A 15,149-nucleotide genomic window follows, 5' to 3' on the forward strand; every position below is an offset into this window, starting at 1 on the left:
TAAAGTCTCCATTTCACATTCAGAGATTCAGATTGATTTGCATCTTAAAACTGTTAATCTAGATTGGATTGATTATGATCTTGTAGATGGTTATGATCTTGTAGATCATAAAAAGATTTATATTTGAATGTAGGTGAGAATCCCTCAGAAATATTATTGAGAGCAGATTTGTATAAATACACATATATAGAACTGAATACACCCCTACACTTGCTAAATGAATCAATTGAGCTGAGAACCTCAGATATTATATGACATAAGTATAAACAGCTTTAGCAATGTTTCTTGAATAAAAGTGAAAGGGCTAGATAAATGTTCGTAAAGATACATAATATTTTGATGTCTTTGTTGCCTTTCTATGTATCGAATTTCATAACAGACCAAGGACGCAAAATTAGCAGTATATATTTTGGTTGCGCATTAGCAAATCATAAATTCCATAAGAATCTGATATACTGTGTAGCTTATGATGAATCCACTAAACTTGCACTCTACGTATCGGAGTTTGAGAAAGTTCCAGAAACACCAACAATATCTGATGACACTGGGTATTGGAAGCGTGTTTACGACTTTTGGCCTGGCGAATACCCATTGTTTGATCTTCCTAAGCAAAGAATTCGTCATATAGCAATTGCAAGCGCATCCCAGAAGTTGGCCAGCCTCATTCTAACTGAAGTAGATACGTTTGGATATTCCTGTGGTAAGTGCACAACACGCTTGCTTCTTATAACACAGTACCACGCTCTTCAGAAACATTATTTTTTAACTATTAAGCTTGTTGCACAAAACTGGTATCAGACAATTAGTCTATCGATGATTGAGTCAATTCCAATTGGTCCAAAGGTAATTCATCTGAAATCAACTTGTCTAATTGTTTGATTAGTCCAAGAACATGATTGACTGTCTAAAGCCAACTCATCCAAATATACGTTTGATCTAAATACCGTTAGGAATAGCTTGTGCCAAAACAGAGTCTCCTGTGTATAAAACTGATGTCTGAAAGTGGCAAGGAGAAGCTTGCCAATCATCATTAGGCCAAATGGTATCATGAGCGAATCGGCTTAGACTAAATCTCTATGGACAAATTGATCTATTAGACCAGGGGTGTCAAACTCATTTTCACCGAGGGCCACATCAGCGTAATGGCTGTCCTCAAAGGGCCAGATGTAACTTATAATTGTAATGAAATGTAATCGAATAATATAAAATAACTTAAACTAGTCTTTGATATTAAATAACTCTTGACTTTATTACTTAATGTTGCAAACAGAACAGTTGCACAGCAAAATATGCAAAACACTTGTTTTCGAAAAAAATCAGAAAAGTTACACAATACCCATCAACATGGGCATACTTTCAGTAAAATCAAAAATTGTGAGCTGCTAAGAACATGAATTTGTTGGCATACACACATTAAATCTGCAAACACTAAATAATTGCAACAGCAGCAACACAAAATCAATATGTAAGCAGCAAAAAATCAAATAATTATTTGCTATTTGCTGAAACAAAGTTAGACTTGCACCAAAGAAATTACAAAATATACAGAGTTTGACTAAAATTAGTGATTTATTACATACAATACAAAGTAATGAATAATAGTTATACATGTACAGTTAGTCATGAACATGAAAATCACGAAACTATAATTTCGAATTTTTCCTCGCGAGTATTATCTTCATAGCATAGCAAATCTACATCCTAATATAACTCAAATAAACTGTCATAAACATTATTCAAAGAATAAAATTATGTTCAGTAACTCTGTTCTTGACTTTTCAGACTTCAGGGGCCGCTCTAAGAATGACTATGATCCTATCGAGATTGAATAACTTTTGTCTGACTACGGTTGACAGCCTAAAAAGTGCATTTTTATTCGAGTGTAACGATGCAAATTGACAAAATTAAAAGTTAGTAAAAACTTCGAAACATTAAAAATAATGTTTCAATATGATTTATGCAGTCTTTCACTGTCTTTCCCTTCTGAATCTGCATATTTACTTCTCGAGTTGAAAAAAATTGATCGCGAACGATAAATTTTAAAGTGACGGCGATGATTTTCGGTTCAGTAGATGTCGAAATGGGCGTAGTAATTTAGTTATAACTTTTGCCAAAGAGATCATTGAGGTATATATGTACGTTTGTTTGATTGATCAGAACAAAGTTTTTCTGACTAATCAAAATTATTCTCATGTAATGTAAAAATAACAACACAAGGAATAGACAAAGTTTAGAGGCAAGATAACTCGCGTTGGTGTGCCTAGCAACGTTGTAAATACGGGAGAATGAGTCTCGGGCGAATGAGTAATTAAGCCCTCGCGGGCCACATAAAATGAGGTGGCGGGCCACATGTGGCCCGCGGGCCGTGTGTTTGACACCTGTGTATTAGACCAATGATATATAGCCCCCCAAAGATAGGCGATGACTATCATATGGGCGAGGTTTAATGATCGTGCTCTGTTAGGATTGTGCTACCCTGGGTTTTGGAGCTAACACAATTCAAGTGGGGCGGTCGAGTTGCCTTGTTAGGTTTTGAAAAACACGACTCGCTGTTATCATGTCATTAGCTCATTCAGTCAGTAGGCCCCTTGGTTCACAATAGCAAACATTGAATTTCGACATTGTAGGGGTGACACTTAACTAAAAATGGATCCATGGAAAATAAAGCATTTCAATTTATCTACTTTGACTAATTTTGAAATTGGTAGGTGTCGTAGTATATGCTTTAAGCTAAATATAGTTTACTCAAAATCACCCGAACAACTGCCTTTTTTCCTAGTTTTTGATTAATATTTTGCCACCTCTAATATAAAACGACAAAGTCTTTCATTGTTGTCACATTTTTCACCTGGCCAATAAGATGGGACATCAGGCAAAGCTGTGGAGTGTAGTTTTCATACTCAAAATCTAAATATAAAACCAAATTTGGGCTATTTTACGATTGCTACTATTAATATTGCACATGTTTGTGAATGGCAACTAACTGATCATAAGGGTGACAATATCGGGTAACTATATTTATTTGACAACAAAATGAAACCAACAGATCAGTAAAATAACCACTATTGTTCACAATATTTGTAAATTTACAAGGGGCTTAAAGCCCGGTTCCCATATACGTCGCAAAGCACCGGTGACATACCGCAGGCTATTAGCGATGAAATGGGAACGTATGCGCCGAGGACCGCCGGTAACTGCCGGCGGCATCGCAATAGTTTAGCGCTTGTAGCGAATCCCCTGGTTCGTAGTTATATTGTCACATACAGGTGATGAGGCATAGTGTATATTCTATTAAAAGTTTATTATATATGCTTGTCAACACCGTGAAACTACAATAAAACAATAACTCGATTGTCGATAAAGGTTATTGAAAGTATGCTAATTATACAGGTAGTCATCTGCAAAGCCATTTAGAAACATAAAATAAAACACATAAAATGAAAGATATAATATTTACCTTAATAACACATCCAGGAGATTGCTAAATAGTATGTCATTCTCCTTCTGTTTAACTCTTGATTATATGTGTATGCGATAGATATTGGTGTAATGATGAAACTTAATACAGATAGAAGAAAGTATCAGCATCAAAAAATGAGGCTTAAAAACTACATGTTGTTGGCTCAAAGGCTGATAAAACAATGACACCTAATCAAACGTATGGCACTGTGGCAAGTCAGACAGACCACACAAGACCATTAGACCACCCAAGATCAACAGATCAACTGGCATTCGCTCTGGGCAGGAACAGTGAATCACACAGGGTGACTAGATATTGCAGTGCACTATCAAATTAGGAAATTTAACAGACAGCAGAACTTTACAGCGCTGTTCAAATTTCGCAAACGGCCGCAGGCAAAACAATCCCAAAATGCACTGTACGGGTAAAGCTCACCATTATAGGAACGGCATGGTGAGCAAACATTTTATTTAATTACGCAATTATGTTTACGGATACGTATTATTAACGATGTGGCTTTAAGCCCGGTTCCCATATGCGCCGCAAAGCACTGGCGACAGCACCGCAGGCTATTGCGGTAAAATGGGAACCTAAACGCCGCGGATCGCAGTGCACCGCCGGTGGATGCCGGCGGTCAAAGCAAGAGTTTGTGCATGCTCAAATTTTCTCAAATAAAATAGGTGGTAAGAGCACACAACACCGCATATGAAAATTGTGACGTCACAATTTCCGATCCTATGCCAGTAAACATTTCTGTGGTAGAGCTCTGGGGAAATTCTATAAACGCCAACCAATGTCTGTCTCACCATGGCAAACAATAGCTCATTCGAAAGCCAAGACTCTGATGTATTGAAATATACAATAAAAATTATGTAATTTATGTGCTTTAACTGTCACATTTTGTAAATAAAGATAATGAAGCGTGTGAAGATTTCAAGGAAAATGTAAAACAATGATAAAATCTAAAAACATCAAAATATGTTATATTTTGATATAACTTACTATAATTATGTTATATACTAAGAGTATACATATATATTTGCAATATGTTTTAAGGAGTTACCAAAGCTTTTTGGGATCGGGGTGCAATGCAACAAATTGCGGTGTACTCCGGTTAGAATATTTGACCTAACCACAATGGTTGTAAGATAATAAACAGGCTTAAGAACACATAACAGACTGATCCTAATCAGTAAGACTAGTTTGTGGGACTATAAGACAAGGCTGTGAGACTACAAGACTAATCTGTAGGGCTATAAGACAAGTCTGTAGAACTATATGACAAGTCGGTGGGACGATAAGATAAGTCTGTGGGACTATAAGACAATTCTGTGGGACTATAATACAAGTCGGTAGGGCTATAAGACAAATCTGTGGGACCATAAGACAAGTCTGTAGGGCTATAGGGCAAGTGTGTGGGACTATAAGACCAGTCTGTGGGGCTATAAGACAAATCTGCGGGACTATAAGACAAGTCTGTAGGGCTATAGGACAAGTGTGTGGGACTATAAGACCAGTCTGTGGGGCTATAAGACGAGTCTGTGTGACTATAAGACAAGTCTGTAGGGCTATAGGACAAGTGTGAGGGACTATAAAACAAGTCTGTGGGACAACAAGACAAGTCTGTGGGACTATAAGACCAGTCTGTAGGATGATAAGACTAGTCTGTAGGGTTATAAGACAAATCTGTGAAACTATTAGACAAGTCTGGGGTACTATAAGATAAGTCTGTAAGGCTATAAGACAAGTCTGTGGGACTATAGGACAAGTCTGTGGGGCTATAAGACAGGTCTGTGGGACTATAAGACCAGTCTGTGAGGCTATAAGACTAGTCTGTGGGGCTATAAGTAGCCTGTCTTGACAAACTGTTGTTTTTGCGGAGTTGTCCCCTCCGTCGAGCGGGCAAGCAACACAACAGCTTATCACAAGACGTACTGCACCTGATGCATCAGCTGCACTTATAGGGAGTTGTTCTCTTCCGTCTATGCGGCTTGGTTGCGATGTTATGTCCGCTGCTCCATTGGTAATCATAACGAATTTCGCGCTAAAATTTATGTAGAAAAAATAAGATTACAACATTTAACCAGCGACCAGTCTCTGCAGGAAACTTTAGTAGAACTTGAGAACTTAGGCAACAACAGCGACTAAACATGTCGTTATTTGTGCGCTCAATCAGTTTTATTTCTGTTTTTGCATCAGTCAGTCTTATTTGTTCTTAAGGATTTTATTTTCAATTTATTTTATTCTTAGATTCTACTAACGTTGACAACAGAGAACGGTCTTTGGTTAAAGGTTGTAAATCTTATTTGTTTCCACATAAATTTTTGCGCGAAATCCGTTATGATACCAATAAAGCGACCGCCATAACATCGCAGCCAAGCCGCATAGACGAAAGAGAACAACTTCCTATAAGTGCAGCTGATGCATCAGGTGCAGTACGTCTTGTGACAAGCTGTTGTGTTGCTCACCCGCTCGACGGAGAACGACTCCGCAGAAACAACAGTTTGTCAAGACAGGCTAGGCTATAAGATAAGTCTGTAGGACTATAAGATAAGTCTGTAGGACTATAAGATAAGTCTGTGGTCTGTGGAAAAACAGACGTATGAAGGTTATAGCTTTATTTTGTTACAAAATATACTGTACATGAAGATCTGTTAAATATACACTAAAATAAAAAAGAATTAGAAGAAAAATACTCTTTCCAACAGCTAGTTATATGATCATGCACAATTTTTTCGAGTGTTGGAAAAGTCATTGGCATTTGAGTTGATTTGGCCTTTGCTAGTCCCATTTGCATTGCAGACATAACTATGATTTAAACTAGGTCCATCTTCATTACTGTTTTGGTCCACCATGGTTTGACCTATATGTAGGTTCATTTACATTACTGACTTGGTCAACTATGATTTTACCATTTACATTAATAGCTTGGTTAACCATACGTAATTTACTGACATTCCTGAATTGCCTAACCATGACTTAAGTTAGATTCATTTACATTTGTAATTCTATTAGCTATTAGATATGATTTGATCTACGTATATTTACACTACTATCTAACTTGGTTAGCCATTATTTGACTTAGTCTATTTAAACTCAACTGTTTTATGCAATTATTACCAACTCACCGCTACATGTGCTAATAAATCACTAATTGATTGCCAGCTCTGATTTAGCCGTGTTAATGCCCGTCTTTAGCAACTTATGAACATTTGCAGAAAGCATAGTGTCCTATGGCAAAGTGGAGCAAAGCTCTGTGGCTGAGGCACACCTCTCCAACACAGGAAATGCAGCTGATGGATTAATCTCACTTCCTGATAACTTTGCCTGCGTGGATAAACCAATGGACCAGTGGTGGCTGGTAGATTTCAACGCCCGGTACTTACTTGAGCGGGTCGAGATGGCCAGTCCCGCATATACATTAGGTATGCTAAAGTCGAAAGGAATCAGCAGGTGCTATATAAACCACATTTAATAGTGGCGTGTTTCCGAACGACGACTGGATCTGTATAGTTTCGTCTTAATGTTGAGAAAGTACAGCCTTTTCATGCTTGAGCTTTTGGATAGATGTAGCTACACGTGCATTGGTAACCCTCTGGCTGCCAGAAAGTAGACTCTATATTTTGTTTTAGTGCCATAAGAAATTTAGTGCTTGCGGCGTAATAAAGCTTTGTCCTATGCTGCATAGCAAAATATTACAGTTTTGAAACTCCAATCTTCAAACTGCTTACAATAACATTTTAATCTGTTAACAAACCTTATTGAAGTCTAATTTATTATAACTGTCTTTTGACATTCCCTAAAACAAATTGAAATAAGTAAATTTTTGTTATTTGTGATGAAAATATGAAATGTGGAGTGACTGAAGTTATTAATCTCATTTTAATAAAATAGATAAAAAAACTTGTGAGTAGGCATTCAAAAATTCTTATAATTTCAGTACTTTAAAACTTGAAAAATACGTGCATTTGCTGCCATAACTGCATTTAAATGTGATTTAAAAAAGTTTAGCTATTAGCGTAGGCCGATTACATTACTCACAATCTTTTATGATGTATATTAATTAAAAGATACTAAATTTATCAAAAGAATTCTCAATTAACCACAATATTAAATACTAAATAACTCAAATGAGTTTTGTTATTTAGATTAATTCGATTGGTTTTAAAACAATGAGTTCACCCTAAAAATTACTAAAAGTATTTTCCGAAATCAGTTAAATAAAATGAGCCACAATGTTTTTTGAACATTTGTATTGCTACTATGAAATTTATTTGAGAGCGGCATTGCAGGGAGGTCGGTAACATGACTCATAGCATGTTACTATCAGTTACTCACATTCAAATTGTCTACTTTAAATCATGGGCTAGCAAGAGTTACAAGATTATTAGTAGACTGGTTATTACAGCATATTTTTTAGTGATTGGCTTGTTTTAGATAATTCATAATGTTAAGAAAATCGTAATATGGTCAACATTTGTGGTAAAATGAACTTACACAGAACTTTTGCATATTTTATCAGAATGTATCGGTATTTTTCTAACATTTGTGGTTGTTTTTGTTGTTGGAGGTGATCTGATTGTGAGGATACGTCAAAATTAAAGTTTATAAAACACTCAGATCAATCAAAAGTGCGGTTATGATGTCTATAATTGCAACGAGACCCAAAAGTATAGAGATGTGTAACGCTTCAATTTGAACGCAATTATAGCTTACATCAACTATCGCAACGATAACAACTAATGATGCCATTCCGTACACATTTTTCCTTTGAGCATTGTAATCGCCATCAAGTTTTGTTGATTTTAATCTAAAAATATCCTGAAAGTCAGGTTTCCTCAAACATCACAAACAATCGCAAACGATGGAAAAGTACTGATACTTTCTGATAAATTCTGCCAAAAAACATATGTGTGAGTTCATCTTTGTGGAGCTTCATGAGTATATATTCATTGAACCTTCTGAAATCATTGTGAAGCATTTTGTGCTAGCCGCTAGGAATGTATCGGATCAATAATTTAAAAACATTGAATGCAAAAAGAGAAATATACTTAGCGGCAATCAGGCTAACCAAATTTGTTATCACAAACATGCTTTGGAACCGATGCAGGAAAAACTTAAAAAACGCATGCATCACCTTTTAAAAAGGCACACCTTTTCTGAAAAAAATATTTTAACTGTTTTAATTTTGTACAATAAGACTTATAAAAGTTATGCGCTTCTCAAAAAATTTATGGCTATGACTTATTTCTAATATATTTACTATTAAAGTTGACACACTGCGCGATCTGCTCTTACTGAGCTCAAACTCGGAGAGTGACCTCTATTTTGGATCACTGACTGGAACCTGGATGATTGTAAACAACATCTCAACATATAAAGAAGTTATATATAACGTAGACAAAGATGAGTCTTACGTAGTCACAGACAAAGTTGCTCTGTTCAAGGCAATTACTGGAGGCTTCTATCTTGGAGAAATGACTATCTTTGCTGTAGGTGAGAGATTCATTAGTCATTCATGTAAAATATTATAAAAACTAGCGGAATGTCCGGCGTCGTACAAGTATTAAAAATCAGCTTATAAGCAATGAGAGGTAATGTAGTGGCCTGCCACTTGCCATTAGCCTGGCACATTCCCAATGGCTAATTTGAGTAAGCTTACTAATAAAGGCAAACTACCTGCTCTCACCGGAGAGCAAGCATAAAACTCTGTGACGCCATATTGGAGAGCAGTAGCGTATTTTCACCCACATAGCGACATATATCGCCAAAAGAATCCATCAATCTTGCGTAACCAAATGGGTAAGGCATTTGCCTGATAAACGGGAGGTTCCGAGATCAAATCTTGCATAATAAGGATTCTTCATTCCAAAATTTGAATAGCGGTAGCTGGACAAACTAAATTACACGCAGATACACCAGCTTTGAGATTTAATTATATATATATATAAAACTGATTCCTCACCCCGGTTAACTCGTATGGGTAGTAATTTCTGCTCTAACTCGGGTTTCCTACTAGAGACCTGGGAGTTTGAGCATTCGCCTCAAGATCTTACCTGTTCCCAATAGCGCACTTTTTTGCAACTCACTTGAGTTGACTGCTGTCGGTATTTGGGCAAGCCACATTTTATGTGCCGGTGTTATTGCGCCCTGTGCCCAGTATATGTACATATATTTATATATATATATATATTTTTATATATATATTTTTTTTTATGTATATATTTATATATATATATATATATATATGTAAACTGTGCATTGTATATAAAAATGGCGAGAACCTGTCTGAAAGCTCATTTGTTCTTAAACAGTTTTGAATGATAATAAAAGCGATTTGACGGTACTTAAAAACTAACGGCATGAACTTTTAAGGGTAAAATCATGATATACACTAAAAAAGACTCTTGAAAGGCTCAAGATGAGGTCCACCACAAAGTTTAGCAAGCTGTAGGAAAAACTTATGTTGCTGTTGTGTACATCTTTCTCATCATGCCCTCATCGTCATAGCCATCAGTTAGCGCAATGACAGCTGTTTTTGTTTCGGTTTGATCAAATATTTCCTGCCTACCACATCTTTTCACCACCTTTTGCCATTTGTTACGTTTGAGCTAATTTTTTGCATTTCTTTCAAGTTTGCTTTTAAATGTCAATTTGAGCATCTCAAAATTGTGCTTTCTTTAAATGAAAACAGCCTAGTTTTAGTGCATTCGGTCATGGCCCGTCTTCACAGTTATCTGTGAAATAGTGAGAGATAGTTATCTTATCTCTCCTTAAGATAACTATGATTAATACTTTAGTAGTAGTTATCTTATCTCTCCTCAAGATAACTATGAATAATACCTTAGTAGTAGTTATCTTACCTCTCATTAAGATAATTATGAATAATACCTTTGTAGTAGTTATCTTATCTCTCATCAAGATAACTATGAATATTACCTTTGTAGTAGTTATCTTATCTCTCCTCAAGATAACTATGAATAATACCTTAGTAGTAATTATCTTGCCTCTCCTTAAGATACCTGTGATTAATACTTAAGTAGTAGTTATCTTATCTCCCCTTGAGATACCTATGATTAACACTTTAGTAGTAGTTATCTTATCTTTTCTTCAGATAACTATAAATAATACCTTAGTAGTAGTTATCTTATCCTCCTTTGAGATACTTACGAGGAATACCTTATTAGTAGTTATCTTGTCTCTCCTTGAGATACATTACCTATGAGTAATACCATTATAGTAGTAGTTATCTTATTTCTCCTCAAGATAACTATGAAAAATACCTTATTAGTAGTTATCTTACCTCTCCTTAGGATACCTATCATTAATACCGTAGTAGTAGTTATCTTATCTCTTTTGAGATACCTATAATTAATACCTTAGTAGTAGTTATCTTATCTTTCCTCAAGATAACTATGAAAAATACCTTATTAGTAGTTATCTTACCTCTCCTTAGGATACCTATCATTAATACCGTAGTAGTAGTTATCTTATCTCTCTTGAGATACTTATAATTAATACCTTAGTAGTAGTTATCTTATCCTTCCTTGGGATATTTACGAGGAATACCTTATTTGTAGTTATCTTGTCTCTCCTTGAGATACATTACCTATGAGTAATACCATAGTAGTAGTTATCTTATCTCTCCTTGAGATACCTATGATTAATACATTAGTGGTAGTTATCTTGTTCCTCTTTGAGATACCTAGATGATTAATAATAGATTCCTCGTTCCATTTTCTTGCAGTCAGTTTCTTTTCTGCCTCAGCGCTGTTGAACCTTTTTGAAATTTTGAAATTGAAATTTTTAACTCTGTGTTCCTGTCACATCACTTTAAACATTGTTCAAAGTCAATTCCTTGCGATTTTATTTTCTCAATAGGATTTTATCAATTTAATATGTGCTATAGTAACAGTGCTGTGCTAAAATATTTCACTATATCGTCTTTGCAGAAAATATCGCCCGTCGAGCAAAGTCAGACTTTCCGGATGGCCACTCTTCTGACTTAGCTATTAATGGCATTTTTGATGACTACTCTGCAAGCAACACTAGTGGCCATACATTTTTTCAGGTCATCTTCGATGATACCTATTTCCTGCATCTGGTTGTAATATATTTTGCTGATGGTAAGTCATGGCTTTACAATAATAGTAGCAAATGCTATGAAACTCAAAGCTTTTTCGGTAGTGAAACATCGTAGGAAAATGTTTCTCTATCCAGATAAAAATCCATCTCATTTGCTGGGTTTCAGCGCTTCAAATGGATTCAAAGTTTCTTCTACTTTGTCTCATAGAAACGGTAACATCCAACGGTTTATTGTTAAAAACAGTGCAATGTCGACATCTTGAGTTAATCTGTTTAGATATTTGCTTTGTATGTGGTAAAGGGCAGATGTCGAAGCAACTAATGTTTTAAGAATATACTGTTTGGTTTAATTCATTCTAAAATTAAAAAAATGAACGATAAATACTTTAGGCAATTACAAATGACATTAAAGATTTATTATAAAAAAGTATGGGAAAATTATAGATTAAAGCTATTTTAGTTGTAAGCAACCAATTAACTAAATTGCTAATGAAAATATGCTTATCTAGTCACATTACCTAGCCATTAATGACAGACAAATTTAGGTGCAGCCTAGACAATGCAGGAAACATTAGAAGTCACAATATAGATTTTGAGCTAGTTCAACTAACACTATATAAACTGTATAGAAATATAAAATATAAATTTTTTAGATTTTTTGCGTTACAGTTTTGCATTAAAATTTATTTGTAACTATTACCACCAATCTTTTCACTGTTCTAAGCATTGCTCTCACTTTCTTGATCATGGTAATTACTAGATGGCTTTAGTGAATTTTCAAAGAATTTGTCTGAAGATATTTAACTGTTTTCCTGTTATTTGTTTAATCCTAGGAAAAGTTGTTTTTTCAGCTACTACTCACCTACCCTCCTTACGATCTATAATGTTAATATTGAAAAATGACATAAAAACTTTACTATTATTCGAATGTAAAACTAAACTAAGTTAAGAAGTGCTGCATACCCTAGGACACTTATGTATTCGCCTCATCTAACTTTCACGTTTTCGTGGAGTCATCCTCTCGCAAAAATTTCATGAGCAAAGCTAAACTATTATAACGAACGAGCGAAAACGCGAAATTAAATAGCTTTGTTCATCGATAGTCCAAAAAACAAATGGCAGCAAGTGATCAAATTGCATTATCGATCTCGACCACACAATTCTACCTGCGGTTCACAATTACAACCTAGTCCCAAATTGAAATTTTTTCTTACCGGTGAACCGAACCTGAGGAATCTAATTATGTTTGTTCCACTGCAATTATTTTCACATCACTATATTTTAGAACTCATCAGAGCTGCGAACTTACTCTGCATAAAAATTTTACTCTGTATGCTAATCAGGGTATTAGCTAGCTAGGGTATTCATTGTATATGTACTGACTAGCTGAACGCCCTGCGTTGCACAGGTAATAAAAACAGCTTATAACGTGTTCTTGCTGTAGAATTCATTGGGATGTATTGACAAAACGTTCATTATCACTCAAATTTTTTGGCAAAAAGTTATAGCTTTCTAAAATACTTTTCGCTTAGGCACTAATTTAAAATATAAAACATTAAAAACATAAAAACATTTAGAACATTTTCAAGGTGAAACGTTGTCACAGTGAACAATGTTTTTATTCTGAGACCACTTAACAAATTGAATAGAGGTATCCAGAAGAAGGCACGGGTATTACAAACCAAATCTTAGAGACTGCTATTAATATCAAACTAGCATAGCTGTTTTGTATCTTTACATCATCGCTTTCAGAAACCAAAAACTGAAGCCTATTCAGGTGGGCGTTTTTGTAAACATTTTTATAAACATTTCGTTCAAGATGGCACTGTAGCGAATGAATATATCTCTGCACACACAGCTAGTGTTTATAAGGCTTCAAAGCAGCTATTGTATTCTAGTCAGTTCAATTACACTTGTGGTTTGAAGAAAAAGCTTTGCTTTTCCTTCCTTTTCAAGATAAATTGCTTGGCATGACTTGACTGGTAATGCCTATTCAACCGATCATCGCACTTGACTGGTAATGTCTATTCAACCGATCATCGCACTTGGCTGGTAATGCTTATTCAACCGATCATCGCACTTGACTGGTAATGTCTATTCAACCGATCATCGCACTTGACTGGTAATGTCTATTCAACCGATCATCGCACTAGACTGGTAATGCTTATTCAACCGATCATCGCACTTGACTGGTAATGTCTATTCAACTGATCATCGCACTTGACTGGTAATGCCTATTCAACTGATCATCGCACTTGACTGGTAATGCCTATTCAACCGATCATCGCACTTGACTGGTAATGCCTATTCAACCGATCATCGCACTTGACTGGTAATGTCTATTCAACCGATCATTGCTATATGTATGATACTGGAGAAGCGGGTTGTCATCGGGTCATTTTTTTTCTAAATATTCTAGAGTTGAACTTAAGCCAATAGTTTTTTGCTTTATCTTCTGTCGTCATTATTCAGCCCGAGGTGCTCTTCAGCCCACCTTCATATATTTTTTTTACATCAGCTAGTAAAGTTATATGATAGAAAAATTGTTAGCTTTGCAGATATGAAACGTAGTAAGATTTCTGTAAAAAAATAATTGCTGAGCACAAAGTGGTGATATTTGAAAGTTTTTTAAGCCATTCAAAAGGTTCACTGAATCATTTTTAGTTGTAAGTAGTTTCCTGCAAAAGCAGATAACTCTAAACTACATTCGTCATACTTTTTATTTTTTGAAGGTGTTTAGTTATTTACTCATTAGCTGTATTAAGTGCCTAATAATCCTATTGTGTATCAAAGCAATCTTGATATAATATAATAAATATAATAATAATATAATATGATAGATATAAAAAAGAAGAGTTGTTAAATATTAACAAAAGTAGTAACTTTATTTGCAATCAAATTTTAGAATCTCATATCACACAGATATGAATCAGTTTGAAAACTAAAAAAAAAGTTGAATGGGATAGTCTAAGAACATACATGTAGTTTAATTGACTATGTGAGTGTGTGTGAACTATTCTGAGACTACTCGCAACTCACTTTTGAGGAACAACATGGCATATGTTGCAATTATAACAGCTTTGATAACCAAATTGAGTAAAAATATGAAACCTTAAAATAAATCTTCGTTATAGCAAAAATTATGTGTTAGTAATGAGCTAAAGATTTTCAGTTCCAATTCTCACGGATGTGTATCAAAACGTAAAACTGTACTGATTTTGATAATGCTTGCCAATTACAAGAAATTGAAACTTTTAGCTTGGTAACTTAAGTACCCAAAGAACGAGTAAGTGCACAGCACCAACATAGCTAACCATATTGACAGTCTTCAACTCTCAGCTAAGAAAGGTTTAACAATATCGTCCTGGAATAGTTTGCTATCTTACATAAAATGCATTTGTTTTCATTTGAAATGTAAGTTGCGCATACATGTAGTACAAAATGATTGCTCTGAGGTATTACTCTTGTTGTTATGAAATTCTTCTAGTCTACTCGGCTACAAGAGTGAAGCTCTTGGGTACATCTGATCTAAGTATAACCCAACAATACTGGCATACAATAGGATCACCACCATCTCGCGTTGCTGTTAAAAATCTACAAAAGA

The sequence above is a fragment of the Watersipora subatra genome, chromosome 4 (assembly GCF_963576615.1).
Source record: "Watersipora subatra chromosome 4, tzWatSuba1.1, whole genome shotgun sequence".
Taxonomy (NCBI): Eukaryota; Metazoa; Bryozoa; class Gymnolaemata; order Cheilostomatida; family Watersiporidae; genus Watersipora; species Watersipora subatra.